At 45.6% G+C, this 27,380-nt stretch overlaps 1 protein-coding gene across 3 annotated transcripts in view; it reads left to right on the top strand.

The window, feature by feature from the left end:
- Positions 1–1,695: 1,695 nt before the first annotated feature.
- The window catches only part of LOC116941207 (janus kinase and microtubule-interacting protein 3-like), a 265,525-nt gene continuing 239,840 nt past the window's right edge, over positions 1,696–27,380 (top strand). For 2 of the 3 annotated variants that reach the window (XM_076066382.1, XM_076066383.1), the window contains exon 1: positions 1,696–2,048. The gene's annotated coding sequence lies outside the window, so the exon portion shown is untranslated. The remainder of the gene's footprint in view (positions 2,049–27,380) is intronic. The other variant, XM_032952008.2, reaches the window with a different exon arrangement.

The raw sequence follows: 27,380 nt of genomic DNA, 5'->3' as shown, positions 1-27,380 counted from the left end.
GCTGCTGCTGGCAGCTCCAAAGCCGCCACCACAACCTCGGCTGCTCCTGGCAGCTCCAAAGCCGCCACCACAACCTCACCTGCTCCTGGCAGCTCCACACCGGCTGGAGTTGGTAGATCTAGTGCCACATTGGCGGCTGCTGCTGGCAGCTCCAAAGCCGCCACCACAACCTCGGCTGCTCCTGGCAGCTCCAAAGCCGCCACCACAACCTCACCTGCTCCTGGCAGCTCCCTCGCCGCCACTGCCGCCAACCCAACTGATGCCAGGAGATGCAACGCTGCTGCCACCACGGCTGCGCCTGGCTGCTCCCTCGCCGACACCACTGCCACCCCGACTGATGCCGGGAGATGCAACGCTGCCACCACGGCTGCGCCTGGCTGCTCCCTCGCCGACACCACTGCCACCCCGACTGATGCCGGGAGATGCAATGCTGGCACCCCGACTGTGGCCAGGAGTTCTACCACCATCGACGTGGGTGCCACCACACCCCCCACCCATCGAAAAACCAAGTTTCGCAAATTCCGTAATTTTGTTCGAGAACTTTTCTGGACGGCTACAACTCGACGGTCTATCACCACAAGGCCTGCGTCTGCAGGCCGATCAACCGCTGCCACCCCGACCGACGCCGACAGATTGGATGCTGCCAAGGACATCCACGTGGCCGCCACCACCACCGCCATTAAATTGGCCTCATTTGCCACTGATGGCGAAGAGCCCAAGAAGGCCAAGAAAAACTATGGACCTTACTATCAATAGGCCCCACTCCCTCCTGATCAGGCATCCTTACTCACTAGGCCCCACTCCCTCTTGGTCAGGCATCCTTTCTGACTAGGCCCCAATCCGTCCTGATCAGGTCATCCTTACTCACTAGGCCCCACTCCCTCCTGGGCAGGCATCTTTAACTCAAGAGGCCCTGCTCCTAACTGAAAAGCGGTCCCAATGCCACCACCCACCATTCGCCACTACATGACGGTGACATCACCACGATGCCTGTGCCAGGCCAGGTGTACTTTGAGGCCATGTGATGTGCCCAATGCTCGCTGACAGGTCACGGGACAGACCCTGGTGCCATGGGTTGACTGAAATGAATGGCAGATGTTCCAACTGTGCCCCTAATGTGCCCCCCTACTATGGACTGCTGTTCAAATTGTCGATCTTATATGTCAAATCCGTTGAATAAAAACATTGTTGTAAAAAAAGAGTGTGAGAGCCAGGAGAGAGAGTGTGAGAGCCAGGAGAGAGGAGGGAGCCAGGAGAGAGAGAGTGTGAGGGCCAGGAGAGAGAGGAGGGAGCCAGGAGGGAGCCAGGAGAGAGAGAGAGCCAGGAGAGAGTGTGAGAGCCAGGAGAGAGAGAGGAGGGAGCCAGGAGAGAGTGTGAGAGCCAGGAGAGAGGAGGGAGCCAGGAGAGAGAGAGTGAGAGCCGGGAGAGAGAGAGAGAGAGATGGAGAGATGGGGAGAGATGGAGAGAGAGATGTAGTTATAAAGAAAAAAAAGAGCGAGAGCCAAATGGAGTAGGAAGAGAGGGGGCAGAGAGAGAGGGGGGGCGGAGAGGGGGTAGAGAGAGAGGAGAGGCAGAGAGGGGGGTAGCGAGAGAGGGGGGGGGCAGAGAGGGGGGCGGAGAGAGGGAAGGGGAAAGGAGAAAAAAAAGAAAAACATAATTTTTGGGTCTTTCATTTAAAAGGGGGGGGGGGTTACATAAAGCAAAGCATTAAAAAATACGAAATGATGAACGGAGCAAAGTGCCGACTACACCGAGCATCTTGTTTCTTCTGATCGTAAAAAAAAGAGAGAGGAGAGAGAGGGAGCGGGATGAGTGCAGCACTGGATTCTGTGATGCTGCCGCTGACGTCAGTGGAAGGAGAGGGGAGGCGGATGCGGCGGGGGGCTGCTGCTGCTGCTGATGCGACCGTGGCTCAGCGCAGAGGCGGAGGAGCCGGGACTCCGCGAGGAGCCAGGGGCCACGCATTCGTCCACACCCCCTCCCCCGGGGCCCTCCCCACCCACCCACACCTCCCCCTCGTGCTCCGAGGCGCAGAGCAGCACGCGCAGGTGAGGTCTGTTACACCTGGCCACACGCAGGCAGCGTGGTCAATGAGCTGCAACCCTTGTGTGTCTCATCATGTCTCCTCCATCTCTCTCTCTCTGCCATCTCTTCTCCCGGACCTGCTGCTGCTGCTGCTCCGCTGCCCGATACGAATGAGACCTCGCTCCGGAGGGAGATATTGATTGGAATGTTGTTGTTTTCCCGTTGTCGGGGGTGGCGCGGTTGATTAGACGGAGGTATGCATGAGTGTCGCTTCTGCCTAATGATGGAATGCGCGCTGGCTGATTTCGCACGTGCAAGTTGCGTGTCTGGTTGGGCAAGAGTTCTTGCAGATTTGTTTTAATGGTCGATGCAGCAGCCACCGCCTGTCGCCCGATCTGAGAGTACTGTATACCGTGAAACACAGTCGACCATTCTGCACTGAAACAACAGTGCAATTAACGCACGCGCAGCGCAATTGTATTTTTACCGAGAGCTGTGTACGGTGGTTCGCAATCGGAGGGATGCGAGTTTAAATCATGCCGCTGGTGGTTGACTCGGCTCATCAATCTCTCTCACCCTCTGGTCGTTAAAATAAGTATCGCTTTGCAGGGGAAGTCAACAGTGGTTAATCTTTGGATAGACTCACCCCGCCGTAGGAACGTGGAATTGCCACCACTGGCTCGGGCCTGCGAACAGGATGATAACCGCCTCATAGCTCAACTCACTTTGATCTCGTTTCCCCCCCCCCCCCCCAGTGCAAGAGTATTGTACGCATCCAGTGGTCGAGATATCCAACTGTGTTACCACGTGCAATGTATTCATCGTAGTGTCATTGGTCTGTGCTTCTTTAAGGTGGCATTCTTATGAAGGCGTTACTTTCACGTGCTATTAATGTACAGTATCGACGTATACATCCATTCCATTTAAGGCAATTATGTAAACACACCAGCGCACTGGATCTTACGGTTACTGTCAGTGTACAATGTGAACAAACAATTGAATATTTGCGTCAATTATGTGTTTTAAAAGAAAATACTACTTTGTGATACTACATTTGAAATGTTTAGGTACAATACGCCTACAGCCATACATTGAAGAGCAACGTTAATGTTGACAATCAAACAGCAGTGGATATAAACAAAAACATATTTTCACGGCCTCGCGTTCCACCCAATGCAACGTGGATTCATTAGGCGTGGTGTGGCCAACGTGGTAAGCCACGGATAGGCCTTCTTCACCCAAAGTGGTGTATGGATCCAGGGCGAGTGTCTGGCAACTGAGCTCGGCTTCACCACGGCTCCCCCCCTCTTTTTAACAACGCGTGGATGAAACGGGCAGCATTGTGTGTGTATATAGGGCATGATAATTGTTGCAACGTTAGATTCATAACGTTTATTTAATTTTCACCAATGGTTACCTAATGCATTTAAAGCACGTTTTCACCATTGCCAATACGGTATACTGTTACGGTGAAATGTACATGTCGCGTATTGGTGAGAATTAAAACGCGTGTTAAGGACCAAAAATAGCAACAGATTTCGTGCCACGCACGACTCGGCTTGCTGTTGGCTACAGTGGACACGGATCTGGCCGATTTGTGAGAGGCATTGTTTTGTCTTTAACCGACTGTTCAGAGCAGCCCAGTGCCAACCAATGAACAGAGGTCGCATTTTTTATTACTTTTTTTTCAACCCGTCGTTGAATAATTTATCGTTCTATTTTTGGCGGTGTGGTTTCTTAACACACACACACGTGGATGTTTTAAATGGATGTTCCGCTGACATGCCCAGCACTCGTGCAAAAGAATCTAATGAAACAGCATTGAAGAACGTTGCTTTTCCCGACAATTACGTAATATCTTGAATAATTATTCACGAAAAAAAAAACCCGTAATATTATTTGAGTGTCATTGTATGCATCTAGTATCTACTGTGTCGCAAGATTTGATGACAATCCCCCTTGTGAATGGATGTCATGCTCACCACCACGTCAACCAACCAGTTGGTTGACGTGGTGGTTGTTGTTGTTGGGTGGCTAAAGCACAGCAAGTTGGCACAGTAGGGGTGCACAGGTGGTGCATCGGCCAGTCATCTCAGTCATCTCAGTCAGTCGACCCGTGGCACCTGCTGGGTCTGCCCCGTGACCTCCTGCCAGAGGGCGTTCGACACTTCTTCACGTGGTAGCCTCAACGTGCACCCAGCCTGGCCGAAGCGTCGTGCTGACGTCACCGCCACTTAGTGGTGAATGGCGGTGGTTGTTGTTGTGTGTTGAGAGATACCGAGAAAGTCCCTGGCCAAGCTATTCACGAGACGCGCGTGCGTTTGGTGACGGCAGCGAGCAGCAGCAGCAATTGAGAATGCAGCGAGGGTCACGTTGTGTTTGTGCGAGCCCGTGGCGTCCGCAGTTGACTCGGGTGATGATATTGTTTCCCACCCACCGCCGCCTCCTCCTCCTCATCATATCGAAATATGAGGAGGAAGAGGCGGCGATTTCTCAGGCACAACTTTTTAAAAAAATTGTAATGCTTTTCGTCTTGAGCGGAAATGCCCATTAATTGAGCTGTGCGATTGCACGTGTGCGCGCGCCAGTGACTGAAGTGCATAGTATACGGATAACATGATATTGGTGAGGTTATTTTGTGTATGAAGTAGATGGCGTATTTAGAATACTATTCACACTACATGTGCGCACGTTTACAAGGGCATGTTTAGATGTTAGAGTACATCTTTGCATAATGGTGGTCCGCAGAGCGAGTTGTATTTAAAGAAGACACTTTAGTCTTGTGCTTCAAGAGTGCCTGCAGAGGGCAATGTAGCAAGCAGGATTGCGATGGCTTACGTGTGTGTGTAATTTTATTTTTAATCTTGAAAACATGTGGGGAGTTTCTCCAGGCAATGATGTGTTTCCCTCTCTTTCTCTCTCTCTCACACACACACAGACGAGAGAGATATATACTGAATATATATCTCTCACCATCCCGAGCTTGCAATCTCCTAAGAAGGTTGTTTAAAGGTGCACTAGCACGGCAGTGAAGGTCCATCCCAGCCCTGCTGCATTAACCTCATCGATTTGGACTGCTGCCACTAATTGCATTTTTGGTACAGTGTCTCCTGCTACCGGCTACTGCTCAGCTTTTAATGGGTGCTGTTTGTGCATAAGTGAGAGGATGGGGGAGAAGAATGTCATCTGCTGATGAATCCCTGCTTAGCGGTGTGTCAAGGATCTGGTATGTGGGGTAGTAGCTGGGGTGTTGAATGCCAGCGAGGCGCGGTGTTGCTAGGGCCCTCGATAAACGACAGCGAAAAGTGGAGGAGTGTTGTGCTTGTGGGTTCAATTGTGTTTGCCTCGTTTAATAATACACGCTTTTATTACGTTCCCATCAGCGATTGCATGTTAATTTGGCGATCCACACGTTTTGTGCAGAGGATCTGATTGCAAAATGACGTTTAACTGCAGGCATATTGTGCAGTTGTATGTACTGTACTTACCAACCTGCAATGAAAAATCACTTCTTTTCCATTCTAAACGCATATTTGTGGTCGTATGACTTTTGCGTTGTGCCTAAGTGCAGATGCGGTTGAATAAACGTATATATTTAAATTTTAAGTATCTTGGACTATTATATTTTCACTTTGCACTCTTGATCACTGAGTTCTAAGCTTAACTTATTCTCAGGTAACACGTTACTCTTTGGTTCTTTCGGCAAAGTCACGTAGGTATAAAATAAAATGAACTATTTTATTATTTTATTTTCTACCTACGTGACTTTACTGAGATAACCAAAGAGTATGGATTCCTGCAGTCACGAAATCTTCAAATCAAGTTAAAATGTTCCTTTAACCAGATGACAGGCCATTGAGAATAATTCTATTATTAAAGGTGGACAGGATAAAGTTTTTTTTTAATATATATAATAATGCAGTTTTGGGTTCTCAATAATTAGGGCTGCACAATGTGCTTAAGAGAAAGACTGATGTTCAAATGGTTCTTCGGCGTTCTTGTTTAAACAAAATAATGAATGTTTTATGGCAATGGAGGTGACTACTGGCGATGCTACTAATTTCCACAGTTTTGAAGCTGCAACCGATATCTGTCAGTGATGTGTATCGTAAATGATATGCCTTCTTAAATTGCATTTCCTGAAGCTGGGACCCATAGGATTCGCCCCCCATTTTAACACACCACAATATCAGACGAAGATTTAGCTCTTGACATGAACAAATGAACCTTACGGCAGGGTGGGACCCTGGGGTCCCATAAGCCCCCGGCTCTCGCACAAACTGCGTCGCGACGTCGTTTTACGTCTGTTAGAAGGCGAACGACGCGGCGATCGACTCCTCTCGACGAGCTCTACACGATGCGCTCATCAAAGTTTCGTTTCTTCTGCGCTTGGACACGACACGACAACAGAACGATCCGCGCCAGGCGGGTCGCGGCGTTGATGTGCGCGGGGACGGAGTCGCCAAACAGTAGATTTATGTGTTACGATTTTGACTTCCGTTTATTCAAGACCCCGGGGTCCCGCCATAAGGTTCATATGTTTAATTGGTATTTCCTAGGTTGTAAGAAAGTTAATGAATTCAGCGTCATGGGTTAAACCCCGCTGTAGCTTGAACGCGTAAACAAACACAATCTGTCTTCTTTGGTTCTTTCGGTAAAGTCACGTAGAATGAGAATAAAATAATAAATTGATAAAATAAAATAACACAATAAAATTCTCACGACGTTTCGGCCACAACGCAAGCGGCTGTATATAAAAAAGAAACACAATCTGCATTAATAATCTGTAAGTGTGGCCATATTAAATTCCACAACCAACACATGAAACGTGGTACAGTACCTTTTATACAGTAATACTATATCTCATTTGGAATCATCAGTGCATTACAGCTTTATTATTCTGATTCCAGGGATATTAGCTTGGTAAAATCATTATTTCCCTCAAATTTGTGGCTTCGTCAGGACTGCTCAGCAATACATGCCAATGTGAGCACTTTAAACGGAGCATACCAATTATATGTCTGGTTAGAGGACTGCAATATTTAATCTCCCTCCGTATCTAAATTGGTTCGGTCTAAAACAAAGCTTTCCTTGTATTTTTAGCAAAACAACCCAAGGCATTGTCATTCTGACAACACAGAACCACGCCTCTGTGGTACACAGAGATGGATGAAACCCTTTTTGTTTTGGGAATTGCTGGCAGCAATTTTGGCTCCTTGATTCATGGTATATAGGCAATCATTTTTTTATTGTGTGTACTTTGACTCTCAGCTACATCACAATACTGTGTTGATAGCAATGTGTCATTGATAAATACCAGACCATTCTGATGATCTCAATCTGGATCCCCCCCCCCCTCCATAAACACTGGCAGACGGATGGAAACATTTTCACTTTATCAATCGGCAAATGTTATTTAGGGCTATCGTACGTGGTTACACTTCAAAAAAGCAACCACTGTGTGGGGAGTCATGGGAAACAGCGTTGTTCTTTAATATAATGCTGAGGTTCACATTATTTGCTTTCAGTAACACGCGGTAGTATTTTAAATCGGAGTACACCAAGTAGCTGGTTGTAATATATACTGTATCTGGAAAATATGCAGCCATTTATTTTTTACTGTATGGATGAATAGTGATTTGCTACATAAAATGCAAGCCGAATAGTCTATTGCATTCCTTTTAATTACAATTAAGTTTAATTTTATTATTTTAGCAGCAGCGATGATAACTGGCAATTGGTTATGTTAATGATCTAGTTTAATATTTATATTTTATCGTCTTATTCTTTCGTATGGCTAGCTTGAAAATGTAAAAACCCGCAACGTTGATGAAAACCCATAACGTTGATAGCCTGACGCTCCAAACGTCTTGGATGCCCTCCATGCCAGGCATTTATCGTCACATGAAGCGACACTTCTTGTTACATCTCTCTCCTCATCGGGACATCAACACACATCTCCTTTCAAAAAAGCAACATTCATGACAAGCCACAGTTATGCGATTGTGGCCACACAACCCAAACGGCTGTATATAAAATCTTGACTTGAAGCTTTCGTGACTGCAGGAATTCATATTCTTTGGGTCTTTCGGTAAAGTCACGTAGATAGGTTAAAAGAAAGTAACAAAATAACTCAAAACTACGACTTTTAGATCGCAACACAAGCGATGTGTTGCGATCGAAACGTCGTAGTCTTTTTTGTTATTTTCTTGGAACCTATCTACAGTACGTGACTCTACCGAAAGACCCAAGTAATACGCTGTATATAGTACAGCCACTGTTTGCCTCCGCCCCCTTCAACGGGGGACTCGCCAAGACGACACGAGCTCTCTCCTGAAGCCCTCTGGTCGTGGCTAGCAGACATCGACATTGGCATTTAGCTTCCTGAACATATTGCAATACGCGAGAACCGAATCTCTATCCTATTCCCCTTCTTTCTTCCCAGGCCAATGCTATCAAACTATTTGTTTAAACACGTAAAGGCTGGGTCCGTCGCGGTAGTGTGGCTTTCATCAGCAGCTGGGCATAAATAAAACACGCAGGTGGGTTGCCAGATGTTATTTGCAAGATCATTTTATCTCAATGACTGTGCCATGGTTATTGCAAAATGCAATACAGTCATAAATAATAGATTGAATACATCACTTTCCTATCTACAGTTTTTTATCTTCTGAATATGTATTCTTTCCTGTCGAAAAACTTCCATCATCTCTTCACTCTTATCTAAATGCATCTGTCTTCGGTCATCTTTCTCTTCTGTCTCTCTGAATACAATTCTGACCCATCTCCTCTCATCGCTCCTTTATCTGAATACACACATTTCGTTTTCATCTCTCCCACAATATAACTCTTATATCCTACTCTCTCACTTGATATACTCTTCTGTCTGATCCAGATACATATTCCACCACCTCTCTCTTGTATCTCAGTTGTATGCATAACCCTTGGTTTCTATCTCGTCCCGTTAGAATACGTATGCGGGCATAGTCACCTCGCTGTCATTCCGCAGGCTTCCAAAATAATGCCACTCGTCCAAAGTCACTGATTGGGATCACTTGACATTAGCACTCCGTTCAGTGTGATGATGGTAAACAATATTTATTTAGTGAAAAAAAATCACTGTAATAGTGGAATTAATAATATTCCATTCCAATTTTCCTCCCGGCCTATTATATTACTGCGCTGCATTTTTTATTTGTTTATTGAACTGCGTTATGGAAGCGTCATTTGCTATCATTGGCCCCGCATTCCTCTCCCCATTCAGTTCCATCACTACTTCGTGTGATCATCAACTGTTCATTGGTTGTTAAAAAACTTCATGAAGGTATTCACCAAATCTGCTGGCGTCATTTCCCGAATAATGATGATTAAAACTGATGGCAATAAAAAAACATGCAAAATGAGAAATAACCTTCCCTGTCTATATAATTACGGATGTCTGGTTGGTCCTTTTCACGACAGGAAATAATGTTTTGTCAACGGCCTGCCAGAAGTGGGGAAAAAAAAACCCCATTGGGTTCGATTTATACACACTGTACAGTGTATAAAAATGTCAAAAAAGATAGCACATGCTAATGCTGCACTGCAAATGTGGCCACCGAGCAAGGGCCGTGAGTATATACGTGTTTATGTGACTTGGATAAATCACCGTTCGCCACGAAACCACAGCAGGCGGCTCTGGGTGATTTCACGAGGGAGGCGTGGTGGCAGGGCCCCTGCTGATGGAGATGAGCCATGAGGCATGGGATTAAGTCTGTGTCTGTTGCTCCATGCACAGCTCTAGTGCAGAAGCAGCAGCAGCAGCAGCAGCAAAAAAAGGGCAGGGCATTTAATGGCAGAAGGAAATGTGCAAAGCCGTTCCATTTGACGTGGCATAACCGAGACGCGATAAAGTCACTATCACACGTTTGTTCTTAGCGATGTCTAATTTCCGACCGTAGTATTCGTGATAACGATTTATGTTCAAGTAACGTTATCGCGGTACTAAAAGGCAATGGAAAGCCCCGGAAGTGTCTTAAATGAATGGAGGACATTTAAATGGTGAAAAAAAAAATCTGAAATGCTACCACGGTTTGAATTGCAAAACCAAGGGTCAGTTAGATTGACCGCCATTCATTTTCAGTCCGAGTACAGCCTGTTTCAGACCAGAGTTTTCGTCCGCTCAGTTCACATCTCGTTGTGGCCATTGCAGTCGTGGATTTAATTGAATTGCCATTAAAATGAATGGAGGCTGCTTTAATAGGCCGTTATGAAATGTAAAGTTTGTTTAAGATGCTACAAATGTACTAAAGTGGAGTTATAGAATAATTTACTTTCAATTAAATTCCTTGATTGATTAGTTATTAAATGTTATACCTGTAGAATGAGGAAATTACCACGAATCTATACCTCTTTAGGTACATAATGACACATTTGCCTGCACTGGGACTACCAAAAAGGCACGGCCATCTTTGTATCGTCAGTGTTAATATTGACACACAATGTCCAATTCTTTAAGCCAGAGTAAACCTAGGGGAGGCCCAAGCCAGGTTCACATACAACCTGCACCTTGCTGATGAACTGCACCTGGGTTGCTGGTATCGTAGCGCAGTTCGCTCACCACAGATTCAAAATAATAGTAAAATCGGCCTTGTTTATGACCAAGCGTCAAACACAACTGCCCCTTGTTCTGACCTTTGGTCCGCTTGGAGAGGGCAGGCATGTCGGGTGGCAGAGGTTTGCTGACTGGATTACACTGACCTGGGTGTCCCGAGTTAACTTACCTGAGATGACCTGCAGGTGCATACGAACATTCACACTGCACGTGCAATGGAGCTAATTGTGCAAAATGATGTAGGCACGACGCATAAGGTTGATTATCCATCCCGGATTGGCCAGGAGTCTCAACCGGATTTGGTATCGATCTTTCCACGACGATTTGAAATCAATCCGGGAATTTTTTTTATAGGATATTTTAACGTACAAAATTCGTGCAGAAGTTCATTTGTTGTTAAAACATTAACGGTGTCATCTGATTGCGTTTTTTTTTTATTTCCCTTGGCAAGGCAATAACACAATACGTGATGTAATACGGAAGTAGTACCATGTATGATCCTTTTGGAAAAACTAAAAAATCTCCCGGAATAGCTTCAGTAGGAGTAGACAACCTCCATGTACTGTATGTACTGCCACGGTGCTAATTGGGACGATTTACAAACTGCTCTCTGTAAAAGAGACTTTCAGTTGCAAATACTTGCCGTCGTTTGCGCAATTCACGCAAAACTTATGCCTGTGATAGCTCTACCATGAGCGGCCAACTTTAATCCTCATCGCTGCGTTTCTTCACGGGCACGTTTAGGAAGCGCTCGCCTTGAAACGGGGCAGAACATATTCGTTCTCATCTTGTCACAGATGACAATGCATACGGTAATTGTCTTCATTGTTTGTACTACAATGCGTAATGACCGTATTTTATTTCAAATTAGATTTTCCTTCTGACGGTAATTATAACTGCTGTAATTTATGATCACCGTAAACAACACTTAGTCAAGATATTTCTCAGTTGGTGGAGCAGCAGGCTCCGAATTGTGGAATTATTTTTTTTATTTTCGCCAAGATTGACTCTGGCCGACCCATCCCTCAAGAGTCGGCAGAACGAGCAGCACGTGTGGCGAGACTGCACAGCTGGTGGGAAAGTCAACCGTGGTTGTGCTCTGGGAAGACTGGTCCCCATCATAATAATGTGGAATTTACACCCAACAGCTCAGAAACCATCAACAGACAGCAGTACTCTCTGGTGCGTGCACTGACTTTAAAACGATATCCTTCAAAATTTTGAATTTCAGGCAGTTTTAGCAAGTACAGTAATTTGCTTTTAGTGCCTTGTTCCCACAAACTCTTGACTATTTCTCATAATCCTGCCTCACGGGCAATATAAACAGCTTGTGTCTGGAAATGCCAGAACTCATGAGCACTATATCTGATCACTCAGGAATGGGATTGTATTAAGGAGGGCACTTTAAGACGGATGCATTCATACCCCGTCGGTTTGAAAGGGGGTTGAAGCCCAGTAAGAGAGCCTTACTCTTTGGTTTTATTCGGTAAAGTCACGTAAAAGTATAAAACAACAAAAAAATTCACGACGTTTCGGTCACAACTCAAGTGGCCTTCATCAGGTGAAGGGACCAGACTGTCTCGAGGACAGCGCTGGAGTGAACACAGCCAAGCTCAGACCGCGACCTTTAAGCTTGTGTGAGAGGAATTAAGGTGCCTTGACAAGGGAATTAGCATAACAATTAGCGTTTAATTGGCGGACTTAGCATGATGAACGGTGTAGAGGGGGTGAACATGTGCAGACCGGCGAGGGGGAGTTTACATATTGATGGTGTGAAAAGGGAATTTAAGCAGCTGCGAAAGTTTTGGATACTACTACTTGAAAAAATATACTGTACCATTGAAAATTAGTTTAATGTTTGGTTCGATTTAGAACATCTTTCCAATGGTTGCTTAATTTGAAACCATCTTCTCGGTTGAAATTGTGGCTGTGTTTTAAATCTGAATTGCCTCGTGAACAAATCTCTGATAAAAACCCGTGGGTTTGCAAAGAACCTTGGTATCGGAGAAAATTATATCGTGATCACCCACAGCATTGTAACAGTGATCTGCTACGGCAGAAGAATTCGTTCTGCCGTGTTTCAAATCTGATTTGTGCTCGCGAATTTGGTCAGAGACATGTCGTTTCGTCTCCTCGATATAGCAGTCACCACAGGTGCAGATCAATCTGTAAACTCCGGGGTACTGTAAGTCAGGAATGACATCCTTCACAGAAGGGATCAGGTCACGGATTTTGTGTACTGCATTGAACCGGACCAGGATCTTGTGTTTGTTTAGAATTTTGGAGATCTTTTTAGTAACGCCTGCTATATATGGCAGTGTGATGGTTTTGATCGGAGTATCAAGTGGTTGTTTCTGTATGGAGGGAGAAACAGCTTGGCGGATGGTACGGTCAGAGTATCCATTCCTTTTGAGGGCCAGATGCACATGTTTTAATTCACTGGTCAGGTGGTGTTGGTCCGAAATGCAATGAGCCCTGTGGTATAACGTTTTGATGAGAGAATTCTTTTGCGTCAGGTGGTGGTGGGAATCAGGTTTCAAGTAGGAATCTGTGTGGGTGGGTTTCCTGTAGACAGAATGTCCCAATGAGCCATCAGTTCTCCTCTCAAACAGAACATCCAAGAATGGCAGCTTGCCATCTTTCTCCACTTCCATGGTGAATTTGATGGCGGGGTGTCTGGAATTAATGTGGTCTAGGAAAAGGTTCAAAGCCGGGAGGCCATGTGGCCAAATGAGGAAAGTGTAGTCTACATATCTCTTCCACAGGGAAGGTCTGAGGGTGGAAGTCTGGATGGCGTCTGATTCAAATTTCTCCATGAAAATATTGGCTATCACTGGTGACAAGGGGGATCCCATGGGGGTACCCTCATTTTGTTTGTAGAAGGAGCCATTCCAAGTAAAGTAGGTATTGTTGAGGCAGTGCCTAACCAGTGCAGGTGTATCGGGGTCTAGTCCATGTTGGACCAAGTTTTCAATTATTTCAATGGTATCAGGTACTGGGACCTTGGTGAACAAAGAGACCACATCGAAGCTGACAAGGATATCGTCAGGGGACAGTACAGCGTATTTGACCATAGAGACCAATTGGGCTGAGTTAAGTACTGCTGAGGCGGTCTTGCCAGTGAAAGGCAGCAAGGTATCTGACAGAAAACGGGCTAGTCTTTATGTGTAGGGGAGTTGATCGTGGATACGATGGGTCGTAGTGGGGTGCCTTCTTTATGAATCTTGGGAAGACCATAGAATCTAGGGGGTCTTGCGGCAGAAGGTTTTAGGGAGGGACGTTTAGTTGGGTCGATTAGGGAGGTCGAACTTGTGATGATCTTGTTGGTTTTTATCGCTAGGCTATTATCAGTAAGAGAGCCTTGTTGTGCTGTGTCTGCGGCGGCTCCAGTACGGACGGGGCTTCGGATTGGCTCGGGCAGCCACCTGCCAATTTCTGTGGGGAATTACTCTGAAACTAAACTAAACAATTTTTTTTTATTTTACCGGATAAAGGCCTACTGAGCTATAAAGCTCTTTTTAAGAAGCGACCTGGCTATGACTAATGATAGCTCAACGAATTGGCTTGTCATGTGAAAATTCACAGCAGCCAAATACTCTGAATGCATGTTTCTAAATGTGGAGGGGTAAACCGGAGGACCCAGACAAATATCCATGCTACCAAGAGGAGAACATGCAAACTCCAAATATACACCCGTAATATGTATTGGGTTAGATCGCGTAAATATACAGCAGCAGGCGTCAGGGTCAGGATCGAACCCACGCCCTCCTGTATACAAGGCAAGGTAGTTAACATCTCGCCACTGCGGCAAGATGTTACTGCAAAGGAGGAAGATAAAGGTACAGCCCCTGCAATTGCTTGCTCATGCTCACCACTGCCAGAATAGCCTTTCTCTATCTGGAGGTACTTATAGAGAGCTCCTCTAGAATTTTTAAAAAAAATCTTACTATTTAGATAACTGGACAGACGCCTTTGGAAGAGGTGGGAGTGCCCACACTTTACCCCACCACATGCATGCTTTGCCGATCGACGAACTGCGGTTGTACCCGTTTTGTGCTGCTGGGTGGAGAGAGGGCGGGGGAAAGTTGAATCGACCTGGTTGACCTCTGGATTGCAAGTGAGATGTGCCAACCATTACACCAAGGCAGGATAAGTTACTTGTATAGCCATTATAATGGACTTTGTAAACATAAAGCACTTTGTATGATCTCATCGGTTACATTTTAAATTTCCGACTGATAAATTGCCAAAAATATCAGTACCCACACGCAAAAACGGCTACAGCGTGGCTCTGAGCTGTCATCAGATTGAATACAGTGCAGGACATGTAATTGAATTTATTAAATTGGTCCTTCAAGTCTGTACAGGCAAGTGATCATAATACTGATGAGCAGAGAGGAAAATTGGAAAATGTGGATATACAAGTGTAAACACATGGGCAGATGTGTACATAGAAAGACACACATCAGTGACGGGAAGATAACGTGACAGACAGGCAGCTGTCACATAGACACAAAAAAGACAAAGATCCCCCGTATATTCTTAACAGATTTAGGGCAAGTGCTGTTAGTGAGCACCTATGAAGGTTGGCACAGCACACGATGGGGTGGGTGGCTAGCACTACGCCCGGCCACCTTTGTCTCCCTAGTCGTGGTGTTTACACACCGTACCAGGTACTACTTTGAGGCTGAGTCGACTTAGGGGAGGCCCAGGACCAATTCCGAAAATCCTAATTGGTGTTGGCCGTGAGCGGGAATTAAACTCTGGTCACTGGTTTCATAGCGCAGCACGCCAATTGTTGCACCACCGCTCCCCACAGGCGGCTGTTACATTGACAGAAACCCTTAGACTGACAGGCGTAGGATAGATGGACTGTACTACCAAGCGTACACATAGAGAGGCGGTGTGGTTTCTAACATATACAGTATTGGCAACATCTCAGAATATTACCAACTATTATCTTTCTCAGGCTATGTCTTAACACCAGATTGGGTAGCACTTTTATACATTGAACTGTAGAAGTCTAAACATTGTTGACAAGAAAATAACAAATGCAATACGTGTATTTTAAATCGTTTACTTTGTACATAGCTAGACAGTACGATGATCTATGGACGAGACTGATGAAAGAATGGGAGCCTCAGGAGAGAACATTTTAAAAAGGGTGACCACGGTGGAGATGGAGCGATGAATTTAGTTCATGTGCATCGGTGAGATGGATGGTGGCAGCACTGAACCGAGAGGGTTAGTGAGAGCATGGGGAGGACCTTCATCCATCGGTGGATACAGTGAGGGGAAAAAAATATTTGATCCTCTGCTGATTTTATACGTTTGCCCACTGACAAAGAAATGATCGGTCTATAATTGTAATGGTAGGTTAATTTGAACAGTGAGAGACAGAATAACAACAACAAAAATCCAGAAAAACGCATGTCAAAAATGTTATAAATTGATTTGCATTTTAATGAAAGAAATAAGTATTTGACCCCTCTGGAAAATATGACTTAGTACTTGCTGGAAAAAAACCCTTGGTGGCAATCACAGAGGTCAGACATTTCTTGTAGTTGGCCACCAGGTTTGCACACATCTCAGGAGGGATTTTGTGCCACTCCTCTTTGCAGATCTTCTTCAAGTCATTAAGGTTTCGAGGCTGACGTTTGGCAACTCGAACCTTCAGCTCCCTCCACAGATTTTCTATGGGATTAAGGTCTGGAGACTGGCTAGGCCTCTCCAGGACCTTAATGTGCTTCTTCTTGAGCCACTGCTTTGTTGCCTTGGCCGTGTGTTTTGGGTCATTGTCATGCTGGAATAACCATCCACGACCCATTTACAATGCACTGGCTGAGGGAAGGAGGTTCTCACCCAAGATTTGACGGTACATGGCCCCGTCCATTGTCCCTTTGATGTGGTGAAGTTGTCCTGACCCCTTAGCAGAAAAACATCCCCAAAGCATAATGTTTCCACCTCCATGTTTGACAGTGGGGATGGTGTTCTTGGGGTCATAGGCAGCATTCCTCCTCCTCCAAACACGGCGAGTTGAGTTGATGCCAAAGAGCTCCATTTTGGTCTCATCTGACGACAACACTTTCACCCAGTTGTCCTCTGAATCATTCAGATGTTCATTGGCAAATTTCAGACGGGCATGTATATGTGCTTTCTTGAGCAGTGGGACCTTGCGGGCACTGCAGGATTTCAGTCCTTCACGGCGTAGTGTGTTACCAATTGTTTTCTTGGTGACTATGGTCCCAGCTGCCTTGAGATCATTGGCAAGATCCTCCCGTGTAGTTCTGGGCTGATTCCTCACCGTTCTCATGATCATTGCAACTCCACGAGGTAAGATCTTGCATGGAGCCCCAGGCCGTGGGAGATTGACAGTTCTGTTGTGTTTCTTCCATTTGCGAATAATCGCACCAACTGTTGTCACCTTCTCACCAAGCTGCTTGGCAATGGTCTTATAGCCCATTCCAGCCTTGTGTAGGTCTACAATCTTGTCCCTGACATCCTTGGAGAGCTCTTTGGTCTTGGCCATGGTGGAGAGTTCGGAATCTGATTGATTGATTGCTTCTGTAGACAGGTGTCTTTTATACAGGTAACAAGCTGAGATTAGGAGCACTCCCTTTAAGAGTGTGCTCCTAATCTCAGCTTGTTACCTGTATAAAAGACACCTGGGAGCCAGAAATCTTTCTGATTGAGAGGGGGTCAAATACTTATTTCCCTCATTAAAATGCAAATAAATTTATAACATTTTTGACATGCGTTTTTCTGGATTTTTCTTGTTGATATTCTGGCTCTCACTGTTCAAATAAACCTACCATTAAAATTATAGACTGATAATTTCTTTGTCAGTGGGCAAACGTACAAAATAAGCAGGGGATCAAATACTTTTTTCTTCACTGTAGACTGTGACTACTGAATACGATGAGTGTCTCCATGTTAATGGTAGCCCTGAGCCAATGCTGGTACGTATTTCCACATTCCATTAAGGGGGTAAATCTCTCCATTGGATGACCAATGTTAGTTTCCCTGGGGGATGATCAGCACTTACAACCCGCAGCTGAGAGTTGGGTCCCTGCGACAGCACTTCCTGTCTGGATTATTAAAATCCTAACCGGATACCTTTTTTTAACGTGACAGTGAATTCTTTAAAAAAAACTAAAGTTTAAAGTTCACTTTTGTCCAGGGCTTAATTCCTCACTGAACATTTTCTGTGTTACTCGTAGACTGGAGTCGGCAAGTGACTCGAGGCCACAGCTGCCATAGGCAGAGATAGTATGGACGAATGTATGCATGTTGAACTTCTTTCGCACCGTACCTAGCCAACCGTGCTAATAGGAGGTGCAGGGAAGGACAACAAACTAAACACAAAAGCATATATTCTTCCCCCGGTGTGCTGGGTGCATGAGCTCCGCTGAATGCCCCCTCCATAATTCAACCTTATGAGCTCAGTGTTTTTTGTAAATGTCTCCTTCCTACTTCTTGCATGTGTGGATTGAGGGGCAGCAGGTGAAGTTTTGGTTGGGATTCAGTGTTTTTTTTTCTCCCTTTTTGAGCTAACAGCCACAGCATCAGCATTAGTCATGACTCATGGCCAGGCCAAGCTCGGATAAAAGCATCACAGACCTTGTCCGAACACCAAATCAATAAACTCCATATTCTATCCCAGCTTTCTGAAGTGTTGCACCCTGGTCTTGGTCAATGTGCTGCAGTGATGAGTGTTTTTTTTTGCAGCTTCCCTCGCCATTTATGCGCTTTTGAAAATAAAAACTTCACGAAGTCGCTGGACTTCTGAAGGAGCCATTTGCCAATGCCAGAGTTACTGAGACAACACTACTGACGTCCAGACAGCCGTCCAACGTTTTCATGTGCTATGAAGGAGGGCCATTGCCAACAATGTCGCATATTATAAATATATATTTCCTTTTGAAGGCCATGGTGGGGAGTATTCCGTTCATTATTCACGAACAAACCGGGTCTAAAGTGCATGGCCGCGGGAGCTGCCGACGATCTTCCGGAAGCCTTCATCCAGCAGTGGGTTGACCGGAGCCGCCGCTGCAGCTGATGATGTCACAGTCTCAGCTCAGCTGCTTGGATCACACGATTGACACGCGTGTTTTAATCACTCTTTTTACCCAGAGCACGAGAGTGTCGCCGTCACCTGTGGAAGGAAGTGTGGAGGCGTATTGAGAACACACCGGGGGGGGGGGGGGGGGGGGGGCGCGCAGCAGCTCGTGAATGTACGCAGTGGATTTTCTGGTGGCTGACGTTGTCCATCTCTGGAGAGTGATCCGCCACGGCGATTTATTTGACCATTCGTGAGCCCAGAGTCTTATGGTGTAGCTTGTGTATATTTCGTCAATGAATATTTTGCCGACCCCTCCCACTGCAGCAATCTTCCACCTCCCCCAGCCAACAGCCGCATCTAGTAGCTCGCCGCTATAGCGCCGTTGTTTTTAAAGACATTGCACTCGCCGCAGAGAACCGTAGCGACACGAAACTGTGCCACATGCACCCACTGCATGGCTTTCTTTGGAAGCCTCTGCACCTATAACATTATTTTGTTTTGAGTTTCTATTCCGGTTTCCGTTCTTAAATAACCAGAATGCATTGGCTGAGACTTCATCATTGCTGTGTATGGTGTCCGATAATAGTCCTCCGACTTGCTCACAGGGATGTCCTGTCCGCACACAATGCAGCATCCGTTGTGTAAAGCGCAGCCAGTTGCAGTTGACAACCCCTATGTCAATGCAATGCTGGGTGGGCATAGGCCTCGTCACACCTCAGGACAGTACCGCCGTTGCCGTATTTAAAAATCAGCCGTGATGTGAGAATTTGGTTGGTTTTGACCTGCAGTTCACGCTCGCCTCGACACTTTAATCTGCACTCTCGTGAGAGAGAGAGAGAGGGGGGGGTATGCTGCGCTTGGCGTTGTGTTATTTTTCTTGTCCGTGCCAGTTTGACGGGCAATTCACATTGCGGTGTGTTCAGCGTGCACGAGCGAGCGCGCGTGCGCGTGCGCGTGTGTTTTACAGCCTCCAGTTCCCCTGGCAAGGGCACGTTGACAAATTTAAGAGCCCGACGTGCCACGATGCAGACGCTCGGTGCACGAGGCAGGCGTTGGGCTTCAGCTGATAAAGCCCCGGGGGAGCCCGTCGTTGTTGTTGTTGTTGTTGTTATTGACGGTTTATTTCTATATATAAAAAAACTAGTTCAAATTCGCACCACAATTCAGGGACAGCATTGGCATTGCTGAACGGGACCTCAATAGATAACAACACTAAGAAAAGTCGCCATCTTTTTGTCAGCAGCTTGCGTTGTTGTTTTTGCTCCAGATGTTGCTATATTTCCCCCAATGCTCTACTTTTTTTTATTTTATGACTGTGTTTTGACCCAGAATCACTCCTTGCAAACGAGACGGCCTTGGTGTGTCTCTCTCTCTCTCTCTTATATCTCTCAAGTTCCTACCTGGGTTAAACTATCGCGTGTTGAGGAGGATAACGTTCCGGGATATTGCCTAAAGGGGCCGTCCATAAATGACGTCACGCACCTGGGGGGGGGGGGGGTCAGACATTTGTGACGATGTGTGACGAGGGGGGGGGGGGGGTGAGAAATGTGACGTCACATCAAAATGCGCAACTTTAAATAAATATAGACAACACGTTCTACTGAATTAAATATACCTTTTCATAAATGTTTCCTCCTACAACATGAGAGAGTGCAGCGCCACATTAAATACACGCAACAATGACAGACAATAGTTTGAAGCGATTTGAAGCATGTGTTTTTTTTGGGGGGGGGGGGCAGAGCTTTGTGACGTCATATTTGAGGGGGGGGGGGTCTGACTTTTCGTGACGCCGTGTGACGAAGAGGGGGAGTCGGGTCAAAAAATCGTCCAAAAATCGCGTGACGTCATTTATGGACGGCCCCAAAAACGTAAGGCAGCAGGGCTTCTGTAATAAAGAAGAGACGAGGGATCAATCTGGAAGGCTACTGCCCTGCGGCACAACTAACAATAGCCGTCTCTCAAATGCTATTTTGCTTGGACTCTCAATTCGTGGACCAAGACCATGAAACTCGACGTGAAATTTTCCCCGAACAACCTCCGATGACCTCCTGACACTTGAATCCAGTCTCTGGCGTGGTGCTCCAACGTCATTACCGCCCAAAACACACATTGTTCGCGGTCATGCCCTTTTTGTGCTGCTCCTGCGGATACGCGTGACGTAACTTCGGTTACGAGTGGGTTTATTTACTCAGGTCGTCGTCGTTGTTAGTGTGATTCACCTGCAAGAGGAAAGCTAGTATCTATAACTTGGTGGGGTGCCGGCTGGTGAGACGCGCCCCGCCCCCCCCCCCCCCCCAAACTTGGCATGTGACGCGCATTGCATCAAACCTCTGTCCAAACTCCACTTCGCGTGTGGCCCGGAAAAAGGTCAGGGCACGTCTCAATCCTGGCGTCTTGCCTACTGTCCGTGACGTCTTGACAATTTTTCTCACGGGTGATTTTTTTATTGTTACGTTTTGAGACTTTGGCGATTACGCTGTATGTAAGGGTGACAGTTCATTTGTTAAAAGACAATCCCACGGGGTCGTCAGCTCAACATCTACGTTTCAGCAGTCGTGATTTCAATCAGAAAATACTGGGTGGCTGTGGGAATCACAACATCAACAATGTTCATTTGCAGTCCTTTCAATTACAGTAAGTTGCAGTCATTTCAATTACAGTAAGTTATCAGCCACCTTCAATTGCATGTTTTTTTGGTGAATTGGGTTTGTATGGTAGCATAGTGGGGTGCGGTAAGTGTAGCGGTTAGCGCACTGCGCTGAGAACCCAACCACCCGAGTTCGATTCTTACTCATGGCCACCATCAGTGATGGATAAACTGGTCCTGGGCCCTCCCCTAGGTTGATCTAGCCTGAAATGAGTACCTGGTGTGGTGTTAAAACATCACCACTAGGGAGACAAAGGCGGCCGGGCATGGTGCTGGCCACACCACCCCTTCATACTTGTGCCATGTAGGCTTTGATAGTTGCTCACGAACAGCATTTGCCTTGGATTCCTGTGCCGGCATAACTTGGGATCTTTCTGCGTGAGTGTATATACATACGAACATAGTGATGTATTTGTATAAGAAAATGTAAAGGGTGAGTGCAAATTGTAAATGATGGCAAGCAAATTGAGGCGATGGACGCTGGCTTTGGAAATAGCATATCCTCGCTGCTACCCAACGCAACTGCAGTTCGTGCTCGCAGCTTTTACACCGGTGACATCTGGCTTGCAAGTCAAATGTGCTCACCATTAGACCATGGCAGCATCGCACTTGCACATGCATTGCAAATCATCAATTCTTATACGTATGAATAGGACACCGTGGTGGTGAGATGTTAACTTCCTCGCCTGATATGCAGGAGGTTGTGGGCTTGATCCCAACACTGACGCCTGCTGGAAATTTGGAGTTTGCACGTTCTCTTCGTGGTCGCGTGGATTTTTCTGCGGGTCCTCTGGGTTTTCCCTCCACATTTAGAATCGACATGCTCTTGGAGTATTTTGCTGCTATAAATTTACATGTGATAAATCACTACATTGGGCATTTTTTTGTGGCCAGGTTGTTTCTGAAAAAAAATGTGCTATAGAGCTCAGTCGGCCTTACTTGGTAAAATAAAAACTGTACGTTTTTTTACTCCTTTTCCCGACAGTTTGCCCTCTGAGATGTTATTTTTTTCCGTGATAAAATACTCGGACCACAACGGCAAACACGACGAAGGTCACTTCTGCGTTTGGTCGATAAATCTCGCCCCTTCTGTCTAGGCACCTCGGTGTGACGCCGCGAATGCAAGGAACGCTCGCTTGTTCGCTCGTTCGTCCCGGGAGGGTTTCACGTGGTTTCGCACGCAACGTGCACGCGCGCGCACCCAGACGGTGGCGCCGCATCGCGATGATAAGAGGAGCCGCGCCAGGCCGTGTAGTTGGTGGGGAGGGCCTCTCTGCGTGACCGGCCCGATGCAAATGGTTTTTCGCGGGGCAATCCGTTGTCGCTTATTTCTAGAACCGCGTGCTGTTGCGTGCAGAGCGTTGGACCAACGAGGTCTGAGCTGGAGTTGCGCTCCTTGAGCGAGTAAAACGGGCACCTCCGATTAGCATGGTTGGCTGGTATATAGGTCATGGGTTTGATCCCGACCCTGACACCTGTATATTTGGAGTTTGCATGTTCTCTCCGTGGTAGCATGGATTTTTCCCCGGGTCTTCTGGTTTTTCCGTCCGTGCATTTCGAGTATTTGGCTGCTATAAACTTTAGACATGACAAGCCACCTCGTTGGGCTATCATTTGCGGCCAGATCGCTTCTGCAAAATAGCTACATAGTTCAATGGGCCTTACCTGGTAATATCAAAATAGTTTTTGCGTGACCAACATGAATCGTATATTACTGTGGAACGGCGAATAATATTGCTGCAATTGTATAGCAGTGCGATGCTCGGGTTAGACGCCATATTCAACATAGTTCATGCTCATACGACCATTGAGTGGTGGTCCTCTCATGCCTGCTACCCTTTACCAATGATGGAAATTCCACATTAATGTGCTGGGTCTGAGTCTATCCTTGTGACAGCCACTGGACTTCACACAAAGTTGGTATGTCCGTTATCAACTGTGGACGGATGAGATGTTGAGTTGAACACAAGGATTTACACTCAGAATCGCACGTAGTCTCGTGCTACTACAGCATCACTCAGCAGCCTGATCTTCAAACTGGGGCTCCGAACAGGCATGAAATAGGTCTGCAGCGGTGTTGTTGCGTTATCACTCATACATCGTTTTGAACTTTTTGAAGCTGCTGGCCAGATTACAATATTATAAATGGTCAGCTTTCATTCTTATGTCTCCAATAACTTGCTACACCAATCAACCCATATCTGTTGAAGCTGTATCCCTCAAGTTATTGCATTATAACGTTGAACATACGAAAATAAAACATCTCATGAAACGTGCTTAGGTTTGCAAGGAGCAATGGTGGCCTATGGCTCCAGTTTGTGAAAAGCTTAAAAATCTCCCTCTGGTATTGCTCATCTGAGCTGATGCACACACAAGTGAATTAACCCTTTCCTGTTCCGTGACGACTGCAAGTTGCAGAGTGGGTGTCCCGTTCACTGCTAAATATCGGAATGTGCAAGCAGTTCAGTGTTGATTTTATTTAGAGAGGCGTAGCACCATTGTTTTTAGAGACATCGTACTTACCGAAGAGAGCTGGAGCGACACAACCGCACTCTATGATTGATCGTGCCAAACTGTGCCAAGACCTCTCGTATGGCCTTGTGAGAGCTTCGGTACTGACAACGTTATTTTATTGTGTTTTCTTCCGGTTCCGTTCCAACGATGCACATGTACGTCTTCTTTGGTTCTTTCGTGACTTTCGTGACTTTACCGAAAGAACCAAAGAAGATGAATCATTGCAGTCACGAAAGCTTTAAATCGACACATGTACGTCGTAACGGGAAAGGGTTAATTAACTTCAATATGCTGTCAGAGATTTCATTATTGATGCTTTCTGCACCACATGGACATGCAGTCCACATGGATTCCCAGAAGAATCGGGTTTGTCAAGGTGTCAAACACTGGGAAGATTGTATCTATGGGACCTTTTTTTTGCCAGTATCAAGATGATGACAAAAAATAGACTTTACACATTCCGGCAAAAATACAGGAGGCATTAAGATGTTCAAACACCAAATAGTCACCTATCACAAGGCATCAAGTCTGCAGGTTATGGTAAATATTGGAAACAAACATGCATTGATAATTCACTATGTAACACAATTTTTGTTCCTGGGTAGTAAGTGTTATTTCGTAATTGCTTATGCCTAAAAAGTATAGAAAATGGTTATTATTCCCCACAAACTTTGCTTTTGTGACCAGGACAGTGCTATTTAGAAATGTACCTATTTTCAATGAGAAAACGGGCGAATTTGTGTATTTTTGTTCACATAAAGTCAGTAAAAAACAACATATGAATCAAAAGTAACGTGCATTTATACTAAAGTAATACAAAAATTATTGCAAAAGATTTTAAAGTGAGAAGTTTTTCGAGATTTACGATTATACTGTAAATCACTTTCACGAATCAGCCCCCAAATGTAGTCTCCCATCATGTTCTCGTTATACTGTCCTTGTTAGCGGCGTTCAAAGACCAGCATATCCTGGTGGAAGCACTCGCCTTGCTCCTCCAAGTACGCTCCCATGTTCTCCTTGAATTTATAAAGATCAGCATCAAGGATATGGACTTTGAGGGACATCCTACAGCCCATTGTGCCGTAGTTCTTCACCAGTCTCAACCAGCTTTTCACCACTGTCTCGCTCCTGTTACCAGATGAGCAACTTCACACTCACTTGAGTGGGACATCGCTTTGACCTTTTTTCGTTCCATTTTTAGACATGTTCTGCGTCTGCCCCAAAGAATCGCGGTTGCCACACAACTAGGTCATGGGTTCCCCCCCCCCCCCCATTTTCCAAAACAGTGATACTCATGGCACCAGTGACTATGTTTTAAAAATAATCAGAATCGGAATCTTGATTTAGACCGGAGGGAATCCAATGAGCTTTGAAGCTCTTTTTGACAAACGTCCAGGCAAGACGACTGCCGACGGTCTCTCGGGTCCTGGTGATGAATGGAAAGCCATGCAATTAAATGCAAACACTCTACGTGCGCGTGGTGACTTGTAATTGTGGCCTTGATTGGGAACATTCAGCTGTGAAATGTGATTCCTGTGACTCATGGGTAATGAAAATGAAGGTGGCAAAGTTTACCCAGCTATGCTATAATGTACCTCAACCAAAAATGCACGTTTTCTCGAGTGGACGGGCATCAGGAATATAATAAAGGTGTGAGTTTATGATATACACCTCCAAGGCTAATACAAATGGCTGTTTCAGCAAATAAAATACAAAACCGTTAGTTTCTTTTCTAGATTTAAAGCTTTCGTGACTGCAAGGATCCATACTCTTTGGTTCTATTCGGTAAAGTCACGTAGGTAAAAAATAAAACAACAAAAATCACGACGTTTCGGCCACAACACAAGTGGCCTTCATCAGGTGAAGGGACCAGACTGTCTAGAGGACAGCGCTGAAGTGAACACAGCCAAGCTCAGACTGCGACCTTTAAGCTGTGTGCGAGGAAACAAGGTGCCTTGACAAAGGAATTAGCATAAAAAATAGCATTTAATTGGCGGACTTAGCATGATGAACGGTGTAGAGGGGGTTAACATGTGCAGGTCGGCGAGGGGGGGAGGGGGGAGTTTACATATTGATGGTGTGAAAAGGGAATTTAAGCAGCTGCGAAAGTTTGGGATACCACTACTTGAAAAAATATATACTGTACCATTGAAAATTAGTTTAATGTTTGGTTTGATTCAGAACATCTTTCCAATGGTTTCTTAATTTGAAACCATCCTCTCGGTTGAAATTGTGTCTGTGTTTGTAAATCTGAATTGCCTCGTGAACAAATCTCTGATAAAAACCCGTGGGTTTGCAAAGAACCTTGGTATCGGAGAAAATTATATCGTGATCACCCACAGTGCTGTAACAGTGATCAGCTACGGCAGAAGAATTCATTCTGCCGTGTTTCAAATCTGATTTGTGCTCGCGAATTCGGTCAGAGACGTGTCGTTTCGTCTCCCCAATATAGCACTCACCACAGGTAGGTGCAGATCAATTTGTAAACTCCGGGGTACTGTAAGTCAGGAATGACGTCCTTCACGTTAGTGTCTGTGCTTGTTGTAGGAATGTAATGGCGCCTGCTGAAATGGGTGGGTGCAATTGTTTCCTGCTGTGGTTGTCCCACCTGGTGACGGACGCTTGTGTTGCGCCCGAAACGTCGTGATTGAATTCATTTTATTTTATACCTACGTGACTACCGAAAGAATAAATTAATTCTGAGTTGTACATGTTCTTGAGAAAGGTTACATTTAGCTTATAGATTGAACCACACCACTTAATCTGTATGTAGTAGCAATGGAAATGAAAATAAACGGAAGTTTGTTTCTCGCATGAGCAAAGTGACCTTTTTCTACATAATTGTAGATTGTTTTCCTCTCACGTCTCCTATGAATGCCAATGCCCAGATGATTATAATGAAAGCTCCTTGGCTGGCTTTGTATTATTAGTCTCATTGGAACACCGTGTACAGATCCCAGAACAATTATTTCACGTTAATATCGTGGGCATTATTCATGTTAAGAATGTGTACATAACCACTGCAATATTGCCGTGACTTAACGAGCATCACGATCCTGCTAGAGCTGGGCATGGTGTGTCCATCTGCCATCCTTGGCTTTATTTGGAGAAAAAAACTCAACAAATTCATCATGACCTTAAAGAACAAGTATATAATTGTCGACGTTTTGAGCAATGATCCTTCATAGCACTGTGAAGGCCAGAGAGAGAGAGAATGAGAGTGAATAAGGGTTGGAGACTGCAGTTTACATGATGGGGCCTGATGAAAATTCAATTAAAAAATGTTTTTGATGACCAGTTTTTAAATCGGCATATTGTAGCGTATGGTAATGTATTCAAGAGCTACATTTCTCGATGTCGAGGTCTGCTGGCCACGACGAAAGGGCTTTTGGAGAGAGTTCTTGGCAAGATGTTAACTACCTCGCTTGGTATACAGGAGGTCGTGTGTTCAATCCCGACCCTGACGCTTGCTGCTGTATATTCGGAGTTTGTGTGTCCTCCCCATGGTCCCGTGGATTTTTCTCCGGGTCCTCCGGTTT

The sequence above is a fragment of the Petromyzon marinus genome, chromosome 11 (genome assembly GCF_048934315.1).
Source record: "Petromyzon marinus isolate PM22_M1 ecotype Great Lakes invasive population chromosome 11, UKy_Petmar_22M1.pri1.0, whole genome shotgun sequence".
Taxonomy (NCBI): Eukaryota; Metazoa; Chordata; class Hyperoartia; order Petromyzontiformes; family Petromyzontidae; genus Petromyzon; species Petromyzon marinus.
The sequence above is the reverse complement of the archived record's forward strand: the minus strand, read 5'-3'. Positions and strand labels throughout refer to the sequence as shown.